Source organism: Glossina fuscipes, unplaced genomic scaffold (assembly GCF_014805625.2).
Source record: "Glossina fuscipes isolate IAEA_lab_2018 unplaced genomic scaffold, Yale_Gfus_2 112, whole genome shotgun sequence".
Classification (NCBI taxonomy): domain Eukaryota; kingdom Metazoa; phylum Arthropoda; class Insecta; order Diptera; family Glossinidae; genus Glossina; species Glossina fuscipes.
In genome coordinates, this window is record NW_023998455.1 from 32,346 (window position 1) to 49,015 (window position 16,670).

Genomic DNA, 16,670 nt, shown 5'->3' on the forward strand with positions numbered 1-16,670 from the left:
AATAATGATTTGGTTAGTTTAGAAGGTGGGATTTAAAGAAGATTTTCAAGAAGAGTGAAATTTTTATTTGCTCGACAAAAAAAGGTTGCCAGATATTTCATTGTTCGCATATGTGCGGGATTAGTGGGACAAGATTTTGTTTGATCGAAATATGATAGCTAAAAGAGAGTTTGACTCTCAGTCAGGAGTTGTATATAATGCAGATTTTGATAATTTGACGGGGTGATATTTTGAAAAGAGTTTCGATATTTGCCGGGAGATATTTTTGGAAAAGAATTGACTTTTGTGATTCGAGACGTTATATTTGGAAAGGATTTTGAGTGATCATGAAGTGGTGTTTTGACAATAGAGTTCGACGCCTAGTGAGGTTGACAGTTCAGCAGGGCATGTTTCAAAAAGTATTTATAATTTTTGTTGTTCGAATTACAGAGAAGATTTCGCCTTTTATAGCCGAAATTGATACGTAGGCAAGGTTTTGAGTGATCGTAAGGTGATTATTTGAGAATAAATTTTTGCTGCTCGAGAGATAATATTGAGAGGAGGCTTTGACTGCTAAAAAAGATATATTTACCAATAAAATATATATCGAGAAGAGTTTATTGTTCCAGAGAAGTTTTCCATTGTTCGAGATATGATATTTAGAAGAGGCTTTGACTGCTAGAAAGAAGTAATTTGCTATAAATTTGAACAGTTCAACAAGATATATTTCGAGAAGATTTTATTGTTCGAATGTGAATTTCCAGAGAAGCTTTTGATTGTTCGAGAGCTGACATTAAGAGAAGGTCTTAGGTGATCATAAGAAAATGTTTTGAGTATCGATTTTGATTGTTCGAGAGTTGAAGAGACTTTGATTGCTAGAGAGAAGAGACATTTGTTATAAATTTAGATCGTTCAACAGAATATATTTCGAAAAGACTTTTTTATCTGAATGCGAATTTTCAGAGAAGTTTTTGATTATTCGAGCGGTAATATTAACAGATGATCTGCAATGATCACAAATCGATGTTTTTAAAATGGATTTTGACTGTTCGAGAGAGGATTTTGACTGTTAGATGAGGCTTTGACTGCTAGAGAAAAGGTTATATTTTTGACCGTTCACTGAGATATATTTCGAGAGCTGACATTAAGAGAAGGTCTTAAGTGATCATAAGAAAATGTTTTGAGAATAGATTTTGATTGTTCGCGAGACGATGATGCTAGAGAGAAGAAGCGTTTGTTATAAATTTAGATCGTTCAACAGAATATATATTTCCAAAAGACTTTTTTATTTGAATGTGAATTTTCAGAGAAGTTTTTGATGTTATACAATAGAGTAAATTTTCAGTGATCATAAAGTGATGTTTCGAGAATAGATATTGACTGTTCGAGAGATGCTGTTTAGAAGCTCGTAAATGCTTGGGATGGACTATTTGCTACAAATTTTTACTATGTGGCAAAACATATATGATGAAGATTTTGCTATTCAAATAGGGTTTGCCAGAGAAGATTTTGACTGTTCGAGAGATGATGTTAGAGGAGACTTTGGATAATTGTAATCTTATATTTTAAGAATAAGTTTTATATGTTCGAGGGATATTATTTAAAAGAAGGTGTTGAATGCTAGAGAGGAGATATTTTGTATAGGTTTAACTATATAATAAGATTTATTGCGAGATTTATCGAATGTGGACTTTTGATTGCTCGAGAGGTGATATTTAGAGAAGCTTTAGAATATTCGAGAGATGATTTTTGAAAAAGACTTTTACTGCTGATGAGTGAATATTTACTATGAATTTTTACTGTTTCGCTTAATATGTTCTTAGAAAACTTTGTTCGAGTATGAATATTAAGAGAAGACTTGGACTGTTCGAGAGGTGATATCTTGAGAAGATATTGATACTTCCAAGAGATTGCCTAGTAGGAAGTATTTACTCTACATGTTACGAGTTCGACACGATTATTTCTTTGCTAGTGTGAAGATATTTTAAAAGATTTTAAGCGTTAAACTGAAGATATTTAGATTAGATTTTAGGTACCAGGGGCGATGCGAAGCACAGATTTTGAAAATTTGAGAGCAGATATTCAAAAGAGGCTTTAATTGTTCGAATCTAGATATTTAATAAAGATTTGATTTAATTATTCGAGAGATGTCACTAGAAGAGATTTTTAGATTTAGATAATATTTTGAAAGGTACGATCGTGAAGTGATATTTGGAGAAGAATTTTTATCTTCGGGGAGAGAAATTTTTTGAGCAATTGACTAAGTTATTTAAAACAAACCCCGACTTTATATAGAAACAGGTGTTTAGTAAGGAATTTAATTATTTATATTTTGATAGTTCGGAATGATGCCATTAATAAAGATTTTCACGGTTCGAATGATGATGCTTAGAAAAGTCATTTTTAGCAAAGGTATAGTTTTTGCTGTTGAAATATTTAATGCTCTTTCATGAAAGTAAACTTTTTTTTTTGGGGGTGTAGGTAAGGATGGTTCAATTAGAGACGTAAAGTTAAGGTAAAGTAAAGATTAGTTAGGGAACAAATACTTAACATAGCTTTTGATTTAATAAAATTTATCGTTTAAGGGAAGAGAAGAAGTCTTGAATAACTTAGCAAGTACCACTTTGGTCAGTTTAAACTGCAATGACGATCATTGGCAGATGTGGAAAAATAAATCCAAGGATTAATAGGAGTCCATTGTAGGTTCGGTTACCGATAATAAGATATTTTCGAATACTGTATAATGCTTTTGAATTTTCCTGTGCAGTCTAATCGAATTTTCTTTCAATTTTTTGTTTAGCCTTGGACTGAGTGCTTGCAACTTATTCTGAAGAGATGGCGAAGTTTTTTAAATTTTGATATTTTGCTTTGAAAACATTTTTAGGTTTATTTTTTGAGATTTTTTTTTAGGTTAGTTTTAGGTTTGGGATTAGAGTTACATATAAGATTAGCAACAAATGTATTGTAGTCTTAATCAGCTTAAGATTTTTACTTTCGATTTAGAAATTCTTTCGTGAACACTTTTCAGATCTTAAAAATGAAGGCGGAATATGTCAAATAAGCTGTAACCTTAGGTTAAAAAAATTATGCAGACAAGGTTAATAAGCTTGTGAGATGGGTTTAATACACATGTGAAATGGTATGGCTATCAACACATATTTGTTCAACTCAAGATTATGAATTTTTCAGTTTTTTTTTCTATAATTTTCGTTTTTGTAATTTTTTTTGTAAATTTTATATAATTTTTAAAAATTTTGGTTTAAAGCTTTTCAATAAATTCATTTGCTTTAGTCTGCTGTACAAGACTACTGATCGTTAAGAATTTGTCTTTTTGTCTTAATTTTATATGCTTGATCTTTAAAATTTCGGAATAATTTCTAATTATTTTTTAGGAAAAAATAAATATTTTTTTTTTTTAAGAATTTTATACATAGTTAAAAAAATTTTTAATTTCTTTTAATCAAAATTTGTAATTTTTTCAGAATTTGTTTTTCTTCTGACGCTTGTAAATTTCTCATTTTTTTTTTGTTTTTCTTTTTTTCTGTAGTTTTAAGATTTTCTTATTACCATTGAATTATTGTGGCCAAATAACGTAAATTTTGTGCTACCAAAGGTAAATTTTGTTTGGACGGATTAGAAGTGCTAGAAAAATGAAGAAAAAAAAGAATAGAAAAAAAAATATTAAAATGACACCTTAAAAATATAATACAATTAAATATTATATATACTAAAAATATTGTTATACCCTAAACCACTTATAGTACAAGAGTAAGTTTACGCAGTTGTATGCAACACCCAGGAGGACTACAGATACTCCCAGCTTTCAATTCAGATCTGATCAATTCGTTTTAAACTTGGCTGTCCGTCTGTCATTCCCACTGTCTTTCTGTTTTCTTGCATTCAATATGCAGATTGCAATTATCAATGAACATTGCTACATTGGAAATTGTTGTGAAAATACTTTGAATCGGATCACTGTCTGTATCAGTTTCCTTATAACATCGTCTTTTGAAAAGTTGTTATATAAATAATTCTAGAGTGGTATAGGGTATTTATACGACTCTAATGTTTTAAATTGTTTATATTCCATTTTTTTTTTTCCAAAATATGTTTCCGTTTTCAAGTTATTAAATAAACCTCGAAAATTGGATAAATAAGTTTTAAAAATTTTTGGAAAAATTTTTGCATTTCAATAATTCTATAATCTATATATAATAAAACTCATTTAAGAAGTGCAAAAATGTTATCTTATAATGTAGGTTTGAAAAAACTTTGAGTTGTTTTGAAAATATTTTTTTTTTTTTTAAATTTTCAAGAGACTTAAGTACTTAAATTTTAATAAATTCGTTAATGATTTTTTTTAACCTTAATTCAGTCTTTTAGTTTAATTAATAATTGTTGTTGTTGTATTATTATTTTTGTTTTTGTTGCATTTTGTTTTATTTTTTTTCACATTTTTTCTTTATACAGGGTTATCCATAGCCGATAATGGTTCGGAAAGTGATTGTGAATAAAAATGATTTCTAATTTCGCGATGTGGATTAAATTTTTTTTGGCATTAACGCTTGAATACAACATTATCCACACCGTACAATAATTTTTTGGGAATGCAAGGGTTGAGGATTCTCACTATTCAAAATGCTTCGATTTTCCTCGTTGGACTATTTACCAAACGGAACCTTGCCATTGGAAAAAAAATTCAATGCAAAGACAGCGTTGTTCGAGTAAGTATTCAGCGTATCTTCCACGCTTTCTCGAATTCTGCAAGGATGTAGCTTGTACCCGAATACAAAATACATTTAAATTTCGATCCTCTTTGACACTTTTACTAATAGCAGCAATATTTTACGTTGAACGTCCTATTTTACATGTATTACCGAAATACGGTAGCCAAAACCCGGTCAGGAAATGGATAACCATATATAATTATTGCCTGTTACTTATATACTTCATGATCAATTGGATAGATTTGAAAATATTTTTAAATCGTATGTGACTTGAATAAATAAATCATTTGGGATCAAAAATTATTTCCCGTATATAAAATATTTAGTGAACTAAACGTTAATTTCTTATCTTAAAGACGGATTACCCATCGTATATTCGTCAGTATTATGACGAAGCTTTAGTTACAAAATTTCAAATCTCATGGTTTGACTACACTGCTATTGGCATTTACGGTTTGCAGTTTGCGAAAAATGAAAATCATCCCTGGGGTTAGATTATATTGTACGATTATATAAATTATTATATTATATAGCAAATCTTGTTTGCTTAGCGCATTATCCGATTATAGTTAATCTAATATTAAAAATTATTTTAAAATTTTCTCTAGTCATTTTGCGTTTGAACAGTGAACTTAACCTTTAACCGCACATTGTGAAAATGACTTCAAGGCAGTTGATGCTGATTATATACTTAATACTTAGTTTTAGATTAAGTTAACTAATTACTTGAAAATCGTTTGTAATTTTGTTTTTACGTCTATTTATACCTTACATCACCTGCGGTATAAGTGTATAATAGATTTGAGCGGCTATATGCAATATCCAGAAGGAGCTGAGATAAACCTATCTCTTATTATGCACAAGAAAAGTAATTCTGAATCGACCTAAGTGCGTCTGTCGGTGTGTCCATATGGTCTTCTTGTTTTCTAATGAAATTTGGATGAATGCTATTGAAAATAGGTCGATTCGGATCAGTTCTTCGACCATTTCTCCTTTAGAAGCTCATTATGAGAATAAGCGGAGTATGTAATAGTAGGCCCTTACCCGCAATAGTATTTTTATTTGCTTTTATATAAATAAGTTTCCGAACGGACAGCTTTTTGTACCTATTAATAATCACTATTAGTGTTAGTTAAACTTTGATTAAATTGAGTGAGATATGACTTTATTTAAGGCTTCGCCTTTTCATACATAAGGTAGTTTAGGGCTGTGAACTATTAAAGGTTTTTTTTTTTTTTTTGCTCAAGTTTATGCTTGTATTCGGTCGTAATTGGAAAAAGAAGTTATTTACGTATTGCAATTGTTTTTGAGTAGATTATTGAAAAGAAGAGTAGTACGTTTCCATAAAATTTTACGCTCCCATAACATGTTACGCCTCCATAATATGTTACGCATGCAATATTAAATAGTAATACTAGGAATTTTCTATGCAACACTGTTTTTTTTTCGTTTTCGAAACTAATTTATTAAATCAATTAATAAAAACAAAAATAAGTAATTGGAACATTCCGAGATATGATAGTCGTATTAATTATATAAAAGTTTAATTGAAATTTACGATTTTTGATTGTTGAATTTCTAAAACATTTACTTTCGGAAGCAAAATATGAATTTTCATTACTTATAAGGAAAAGTTTATAGTGTTTTTCATCAACGTTTTTAGGCGTAAGGTAAACTAAAATTATTATTTGCCCTTTGATTAGAATATCGGTGCGGGATGTGAATATGATTTACCAATTTTTATAAACCATTATCTTAAGAAATATCAGATTTTTAAAGTTTTCAAATCATTTTATAGACAAGTTAGCCTGAAGACGGCAAATCACGCCAGAAGGAGTCGATTGCTTGTTAGTAAAGAAGTATACACTAAATCGATTCATACCAGCATAAGAGACTCAAAATATAATCTGTAACAGAAAAGCCAAAAGTGTTTCCTACCAATTTTAAGCACCATCAGCGACTAAAGCATAGTCCGTAACAAAAAGTGCAACGTATTCCCAAAGAACTTTACAGTTAATGTTTAAAGAATTTTTGTTAATTAACTTGGAAATTTTCATAATTTAATTTTAAGCTGCTTTAAAATGCCGCTGCAACGTTTTTTTTTAAATTTGAAATTTTCATTTGATAAAGTTGCTATGATGGATAGTAAAATTAAAAAAATAAATAAATTAAATAAATAAGATTTTATGCCCATTATGCCCATTTGAATGTCCTTAATGGTTTTGGTTAAAAGTGTTTGGAGGTAATCATAATTCACTTCGGATAGAACTCTCTCCGTAGTCAATACAATACAACTTTACTGTTTTCTTCTACGACGATAAATTCAGAATTTTCAATTGTTTTGAAAGTGATACTACATCAATTGTAACTTATAAAACCATGGGTTGGAATTTTGATAAAATTCATTTGAAAGTTGGTACCATATAGAAATCATAAGCATCGATTAACAATATCATCCTATGAACTTATTAAGTGTTGTGTCATGTTAATTTGCGAACTTATTGAGCGATATGTCATGTGTCATCTTATGTAATAATGTGCCATATATCATCCTACAAACTTATTGATTAATGTATAAGATGTCCTATGAATTTATTGAATAATGTGAAACAAATAAATCTTTGGAAAATTTATAGAGAAAAGATGATAATACCGCAATGCCGATTTTTGAATTGCTATTAAATGTGAAACGTTTCTAATAAATTTGATAATTTCGTTTTTAATAAGTGATTGCGATAACAATATTAATTTAATTGCAAAGCTTTAAGGGGCTTTATGGAGCTTAATAATAATGATTTGAATCAATGCTGCTATGCTACGATCGATTGTAATTGTATTTTAATTATTCTTAGTATAGGGTATTTACTTCGAATTTATCTTTTGTTGGAAAAGAGGTTTGGAAATTTTAATAAAATTTTTATAGTTTTGAATTTGAAATATTTAAAAAGGATTTTCATACCCTACACCACATCATTTGCGGTGTGGAAGTATATTAAGATTGTGGGGATTTATGCAGATATATATATATCAAGATATACCCATCTTTTATTAGATTCTCCTTCAGAATGACTTTTTGAATTGATGTAAGCTTGTCGGTCCATCTGTCTGTCTTGTTTTCTTGTGTTCAACTTACAAGCTGCAAATTTTGAACTGCTTTCTTTAGTTTCTGAATTGAATTGAAGCTTGCCAAACCATTTGTCCGCCTTCTAATCCTCTATTCCATGTAGAGGTAACAATTTTTGAGGTATTTTGATCAAATTTTAAAGCAGCATTATGTTTTGGCCGAAGGACGAACGGCGCTGTTGAAAGCACTTTTTGTCGGACCACTTCCCATATAATATCTTTTTTTGAAAAGTCTTTATATGAATACCTGCAGGGAAGTATAGGATATTTAATGGCAGGCCGCTGCCCAGCATAGTAATTTTGCTTGTTTTTTTGTTTATTTAATTTCAAAATAAATTTTTATTATCGTTTTAATAAATTTGCTTTTATCTTTTTTAAATTTTTTCAAATATCTTTTTGGTCTTTAAATGACTAAGATTTGAAAGTATTAAAACCATACAACTTTAAAATTTTTTCAGATTATCCAGGAAATTATTATTATAATTAATTTAGCCAGAGAAGTAAATTTGAAGACTAAAAAGCCTTAAAGCATCTAAAGGCTATCTATCGGCTTTGATTGCAAACTCTACCGCACTTGAGATTTGAACCTACGTCCATTGAATTGTTAGTCGAGATTCCGTGCCTAATCGGCCACTCAGGCGGATGTTTTATTCAGGGATGTTTTTGTCGAAATTTTACAAATTTGGGAAGAAATAATTTATCATTTTAGGTAAAAAATATTGAGAACGATTTTTGAAAAACAATTGATTTTCAAAAATGTCACAGATCATTAGAAAAAAGATTTTGTCACTTGGATGAAAGATTCTTTATTCTTGGTTATAAGCACAGTTTTGAAATTTTTGGATTTTATAAGTGATGTAATATGTTTTGACAAATTTAAAAATAATGATGAGGGGTCTCTTAGAGTACCTTAGAACGTTAGTAGAGTTGAGAGATATCTGACGAGAAGTTTTTTTTTCATAAATTTTGAAAGAAAATTTTGTTTTTTTTTTATAAAATTCAAACTTTAAAGCTTCGGAAGGGAACTTAAACATACTTTTCGTTCTCTCTCGCTTCGGAGTCGTTTCCCTTTCAATAAAAGCGTAACTCTTCTATCATAGCTAATTATTTGAAAATAGTTGAATATAGTTAAAAATTCGAATGAAATAAATCAAGTGTTTTTGTAAATTATTTAGTTTTATGAGTTCGAATTTGAAATTTTTGAAAAAATTTTTTTTTGTTATTAATTTTTCATTTGGAATAAAAAATTGCCTAGATGATTAGAAATTTCTAAACCGATAAGTTAGTTATCAACTTTTGATTTTTCAATTTTGATATATTTGAAATTTTATTCTCGTAATGTATGTGTTTTCTAATCGATGTTCTACACTCATCGTGATACAAGAATGTACATTACGTTCGAGCGGATATACGCAGCACCGAGAAGGACTTGAGAGAGACTCACTTTATATTATACAATTCTAAGCTAGTCTGTCCATCTGTCCGTCTCATTTTCTTATGTTTAACCGACAAGTCGCAGACTTTGATATATTTACTTTCTGTCCGTTCTCTTTTGCCGTATTCGACGTAGAGGTTTGCAATATTTGAGAGGTTTTGATGAAATTTGCTACCGGAACATTTTTTGGTCCAAGGATGAATGTTTTCGGATCGTATATTTTCGACCACTTCCTATTTAATATCTTATTTTGAAAAGTCTTTATAGCAGGTAGTATTTAATGGTACGCCGGGGTCCATTATAATATTTTTACTTGTTTTCATTCATAGATAAATAGTACAACAGAATTTCGAAAGTAAAATTGATATTGAAAATTGTACTCGAATCGTTTTCTAAAAATACTAAGCGAGAATGTAATGTTTTTCATTTCCATTATTTAGCCACATCGAACAGAACTTTGAATTCGCCAATTTTGAAATAATAAAACCATTCTTTTAGAATTTAATATTTTTGTTTTTAACTTTTATGAAATTTTTTTGAAATTTTTTTAATTGAAATACAAACTAACTTGGAATTTGTTTTAAAACTTTCGAAAGTGGTTTTCAGTTGTTGGCCTTGGACGAGGAATATTCTGGAATTTTCCCTTTTTGATATGTTTTTATAAGTTTTGAAGAGTATTTTCGGAAATTGATTTATAAATACTAGCCCGAGACGAAGACCTCTGAATTTTTCACTTTTGAAATTTGCTTGAATGTTTCGAAGCATTTTATTTTCTAAAACGATATATTTCAGAATTTATTCCAATGTTTCAAATTTTGTTTCTCTTCCGTTGTTAGCAATAGATTCAAATTATCGATGAAATACTTAGTTTTGATATTTTTTTCTTTCGAATTTTGCATTATATTCACATGTGTACTACATTCAAATGTTTTTTTACACGATCTTGAAATAACATGGCTCAGCATTATATTTCTTTACACGAATAACTTGTTCTAACACGAATGCCAAAACATGTTTGTTTTTAATTGTCATTATGACGATGTCTTATATAATCTTAATTTAATTCGCGAGGGCTTGAGAGTACATTTTTTTACAAATATCCAAAAAAAAAAAAAGATTTTCTTTATTATACTTTTGACAGCGTATCACAGAAGTTTTTGTATACAACAACAACAACAACATACTATTAACGAAATATTGTGTGACCACGAAATCGGTCGGTTCATGCCAAGGCATGCGTTATTGATATGTTTTAGTTAGAGTTGGAAAATTGATTTTACTCCTATTTTTGCATGTTGTACTTATGTACTGAATTTTCATTGTAAATTAATTTTTCAAAATCATTTTTACGTTTTATAAAATGTAATCCGGATTTCATTGTTGCTTTTTCCACAGTTTTCTTAAAAAATACGTGGTCTTTTTTTTTTAAATTTGGGAAACAAAACCCCTATATTATGCTTATGATAGCCGCATATATATTTTCCACGGTTTTTTTCCACGAATTTCGAAGGAAGGCATCTATCAAGTAAAAAATGAGTTGGGTGTATATTTTAGAATTTGCTTCCAAAACTAGTTTTCACATATTGCCTTCTATTTGGGAATTCTTTAGTTTTGATATATGTTTTGAACTGTTTGTCTATTTTATTGTGTAGTAGGGCAACTTTTGTAAGACATTTTCACTTTTATTTGCGCCAATATTTTCCAATTGTAATCGATTTTTTGTTATATATATATTTGTTTTTTTTTTAATTGTATCAAAAAAATCTTTTTAAAAATTCTTTTCATCTCGATAGAGTTTTGTCCTAAATTAATTGCATCCTTGCTTAGAAGAATCGATCCTGACCTTAAGGAAGTATGCTGGGGTTATAGCGGCCATTGACTGTGTGAACAGAGATTTCTACGAAAAATGCTTTCTTTTAAATGTAAAACATTGCATTGTTCTTAAATTTTTGTAGGTACATGCCTATTTTACTGTGTACTTGCAGGACCTGGTGATATATTTGAACTGAATTTAATATAAGTTTCTGTTTACATTTAATATAAATGAGAGATAAATATAAAATACAATAAAGGGAGAATGAAAAATATATGCATTCTTGATCAGCATCAAATTTCAAATTGATTTAAGCATATCCGTCTGTCCGCTTGTGTAATATATGTTGTAAACATTCTCTTGGCCGTAAAAATGAAGCTGCGGATTTCAAATATGTCAGAAACATAAAATGTTCTTGCAAGCAGGCTGTTGTTGAAAATGGGTTAAATCTGTCAAAGGACACGGTTACAGTACCATATAACCTGAAAATACTCCTGTTTTTCAAAGGTAATGAAAAATTGTTTTTTTGCTCATTACTCGTAAACTATAGAAGCAAAATGTACAAACATTTGAACGCATATTCTATGGGCAATGTTGCAAAAGGTGTACAAAAATGGAAAAAATTGACCACGCCTATCCAATATTATAGCGTAAAAAAAAATTAGTTTTCTTCTCAATACCTTTGAAAAGGGCAGAGACCAGTTTCAGAAATCCCATAAAGTATATAAATTATGAATGCCCCTAAGCATGTCCATCTGTTCATCTGTTTATCTATCTGGTGGCGAAACTGTGTGATATTTGTGTTATTAAATTTGTAAAAGAATTTGGGGGAAGTGATCGAAACTTTTCACAGAACTCGCTTACAACGCCCACACGCTGTTGCGTTAAAAACTTTTGTTCTGTAAATAGAAAAAAAACAGCCGCGCCCACTTTATATTATAGAGCATGAATATATATATATATATATATTTTTTTTTTCCTGTTTTTGTCTTTTTTAGGTTAACGGGGGATGGGTATGAAAGGTTCGGTGACGATCGAGTATAATTTTCTTACTTGTTTTGAATTGAAAGTAGATATTCGAGAAGTCGCTTCGAATTTTTTTCCTTTTGGAAGTTTTCACTTCATTCGAGTAATTTTGTGACTTATTTCTTGAAGTTGAAAAATTTGAAGAAGACGAAGTTTTCAGTTTTGAATTTTGGAATTTTTAAAAATTTACGTGAAATAGTTTTTCGCTTTCAATTCTCACTAATTGCTAAATTTTAAAGAAGACGAATCTCTATTCTCGTTCATGGATGATTGCTTCGAAGTTTAAAATTTTTAATTTCTCTTATAAATTTTTAATAATTCTTTCGAATGGAGGAATCGTTTCGATTTTTTTTCCTTTTAAAAGTTATCGTTATACTCGGATAATTTGCGGGCCCAATTCTTAAAGTTTGAATAAGGGAAAAAGTTTGGATTTTTCACTTTTTTAATCTTCTCATTTTTAATGTTTACAAAATTTACTAGTTTCTCGTTTTCACTGCTAGCAAGATATTTAAGAAGAAGTTTTGAAATATTTTTGTACTTTTTTTACGAATGTTTTTCACAATTTTGAATATTTGAATGAATGATTTTGAATATTTTTTTCTCTTTTATGATGTGAAATATTGTTTCTAAGCCATTATATATCTTACTTAAAGACACATATGGGAAAAAATTCTGATTTATTCAGTGTTGAAATAATATTCTATTTTTATACGTCTTTTTGCATCATTTATGATAGAAGGCATATCAAGTTTGTGCGGACGTGTGCAACATCCAGAAGGACTTGAGGTAGAGACAACTTTTATTATATTGATCTATTCAGAATCACTCGTTGAATCGATTCAAGTGTGTCCGCCTGTCTTGTGTTTTTTTTTTTGTTCCATATACAAATCGCAATTTTCGAATCAATGTTTATATTCTTGTGCTCAACACAGAGTCGCAATTTTTGAAACATTTTAATGAAATTAGTTATATGGACATGTTTTAGCCTAAGGACCAATACTATTGAAAATGGATTGTATCGGATTATTTTCTCCGTCTCATTTTGAAAAGTCGTCCCAGGATTAAGTGTGGGATGGTAGGAGCATATTGTGTTCCAATATCTGCTTTAATATATAAGTGAACAAAAGGCTTCGTTTTAGCGAAAAAAGTTTTAGCCTTAAATTTTGATTCGTTTTTTGTTGATGTATAATTTTGAGGAAAACGATTGCAGCCATTATAGCGATGATAATTATGATGATAAAAATGACGGTTATATTTATATTTTCAATCGCAAGTAAAGTATAAAAATATATTTAGTTTGGCTTTGCATTTGCAAATGCATTCTTGATCAAAGTAAGACGTGAAAGTCAATCCAATGTTGTCTGCCTCGCTGTCAATCTTTTGCTATTGACTCGTTTATTGTTGTTGTTTGTATAGAAGAAATTGCAGATCGATTTAGAAATCTTGTTAAGAATATTTATGTAAATCGAGTAAAAGTTTTGTAAGAAATAAAGAAAAAAAAGAAACCGTGTTTTCGAATTGACTCTGATTGGTTATCGGAAGTTATTAGTCTATACTTAAAAAAATACTTTACATGTTTTATTCATTAGACTGAGGTGTGGTAGCATTTTAAGATGAACGTAATTATCTAAAAGTACTTTGAAGCTTGTTTTCCAATATTTTAAAATTAACTTGGATCGATTTATTACATCCTACGCCCCTCCTTGTAGTACACAAGAGTATGTTAAGCTTGTGCGGATGTATGGAATATCCAAAAGGACGGAAAGGATAGGCGCACCTTTCAGAAAGATTTTCCAAATTTCTGTCCATCTGTCCATATTGTTTTCTTATATTCAATTTATAGGCCAAAGTTTTTGAAATTTATTACACTGATTTATCGTGCCCCAAGGCACGAACGCTATTGAAAATGGTCGGGGCACTTCTTCGATCAGTTCCGCTATAAGACCTTATGTTATATGTTTGTTATATGTCATTTTTAGAATTTCGCTGTAAAAATTGCTTTTGACATTCTAAACTATTTTGCAAAATTTGAATCAGACGGGGACAATTTTTGAACCCTTTAACAGTACAAGGATTTTGACGAAAATTAAATCTCTTATATACTCTAAAAATACCTAATTTGCGGTATGTCGTAATGAAAATTCGTACATAATAGCTGTATTGAATTTGGACCACATACATCTATTTTTTTGGATCCCAAGAGATTTCTTAGAAAAAAAAACCTATATATATAGTGAAATAATACAGTTTTTAATGTTTTCTGATGGAAATTGGGCCGCAGTGAATTAAACATGAGCAATTGAATGCACGATATAAAGGGATTTGACAAAATCTATTATATGCGGTTTATTATGACAAAAGCAAAGTGAAAGTAAATGCGCTAAATTTGGATCATGTTAATTGATGTCTTGAGGGCTTCCATGAAGATAATGCGTAAGTTTTGATGTAATATTAAGAAAATGGACGAATGATGACTATATTGGGCGAAATAGTGAAGAGGATCTAATATGCGGCCTTGCCTTGTTTTCAATCATTAAGCTAAACTTTGCTAAACTTGAGCGATACGTGATTTAATCGCTTATGCTTATGGTAGATTTTTTTTTTTATAAAAAATCTTTTGTTTTTCTTTTTTATTTTTTTTTTTTGGGAAGAGTTGCTTCGTTATCTAATACGGTAGGTATGGTATATATATGTTTGATTCTGAATGAGTTCATTATACTCTACTGCTAATGTCAATCAATAAATACGGTGAGGTTTTGAAAACTTTACTAAAGCTAAAGCAAAAAAGAAAGGATTCCTGAGTGGGAGAAAATGTTTGCCATTTCTGTAGAGTTACTTAAGTAAAAATTAAATTTCTAATAATATATTCTTGTTTTAAATAAGTTTGCTTTATATAGCATATGATGGAGTGTTGTTGTTTTCCTTTTTTTATTATTTCGCTGAACTCTTTCGTATTGTTCGTTTTTCATGTTTATATATGTAATGCGGATAGAATGGAATAATATTTAAATCCCATTGAAGGATTGATTGAACTCTTATTCATCTTAGAGGATTGCTGTTAAACTAAGGTCAATTGGCTGCTGCTTACACATTAAAATCGTTGATATTTCATCGAAATGTAAAAAGAAATTTTTTTAAAAAAAATTGATGCTTTAAAATTATTTATTTTCTGTTTTTTTTTTAATTTTAGAATAAAAAAAAAACAATTCGAAATAATTTGAAAGCATCAAATTTTTTCCTTTAGAAAATTTTCTTTTTAAGGCATTCAAAAAGTCTCTATTGTTTTATGTTTTTTTTTTTTTTTTTTCTTCAACAGCCATTTTCTTTCATCAGAGAAAGAGGAGGAGGAAACAAGAGAGTGAGAGAGAGAGAGAGCAGCCGAAATGTTTGGTGTGGTCATGAGTATATAGTTGAGGACAACGAAAAGGGTTGAAATCGGTTAAGAATATATTTCTTGTTATATAAATTTAAAAAAAAAAAAAAGAAAAAAGTTTTTTTTTTTTTTTTTTTTTTCTTTAAGAAATTTTGAAAACTATTGCAAGTTTTGTTTTTCACTTTTTTTCTTTTTTTTTTTTGAAAATTTTTCGTTTTAAACATAAATGGCTTTGGGGTTAAGATAACTTCTCAAATGCCTGTAAAAGAAAATTGTGTGTATGTGTGAAGTATATGGAAATGTAAAAAAAATATATCGTTTTTCTGGAAAAAAATCACAAATTAAATAATTATAATAATAATGATAATAATAATAGTAATATCTATTTATAAGAAACAAGAAAAAAAATAAATTTCTTATAATTACGTTTTACCAGATTTTGATGGGTTTTGTTGATTTCATCCTTAGGTCCTCAAAAGCAAAGAGCATCAAAAAAAAAAACAAAAAAAAAAATACATCATCTGCTCGTTGTCTCAAGTCAATTGCCTTTAATAATATAGACAATAACTTTAGAAAGATTCGCTTTCGTTTAAAGGAGATACCGTACGTTATTCAAATTAAATTCAGAGTTTTTCTCATATATATTTGTATATATATATATATATATATGCGTGGTTACTTCAGCTGGCCAAATATCCAAGTAATCAAGAAGAGTGTAGTAGTAAAGCAATGTGTAAGAGAGCGTAGCAATGGATGCTTTGGTGTTCGATAAGCTGTGCGTACAGTATAGTAGAGTTCAAGACGAAGAGAAATGAAAGAGAGCTTCACATGCAGCTTTCAATTTGAGTTTAATTTTGATTAAACGCAGGGGTTTAGTTACTTATTTATATGATATTAGCTTTTATCTAATGCCAACAAATTCGCCTTGAATGTTACTCCTCTTCCTGCATATGTATGTGTGTGATTAGAATTCTCCTGGCTTTTATTCTCCTTTGAGTTCCTTTCTCTTTTGTTGCTCATTAGATGAGTGAGTGAGTGAGTGAATGATTGAGTGAATGAGTGACTGAGATTTTTTTTCATGCATACACATATATGGAGATAATAGTAGTAGCAGTAAACGGAGTGATTATTAGAGATTTAGTTATTTTATCATATCTTTGATGTTCTCTTGATGTTTTTATTCTTTTTCTTTTA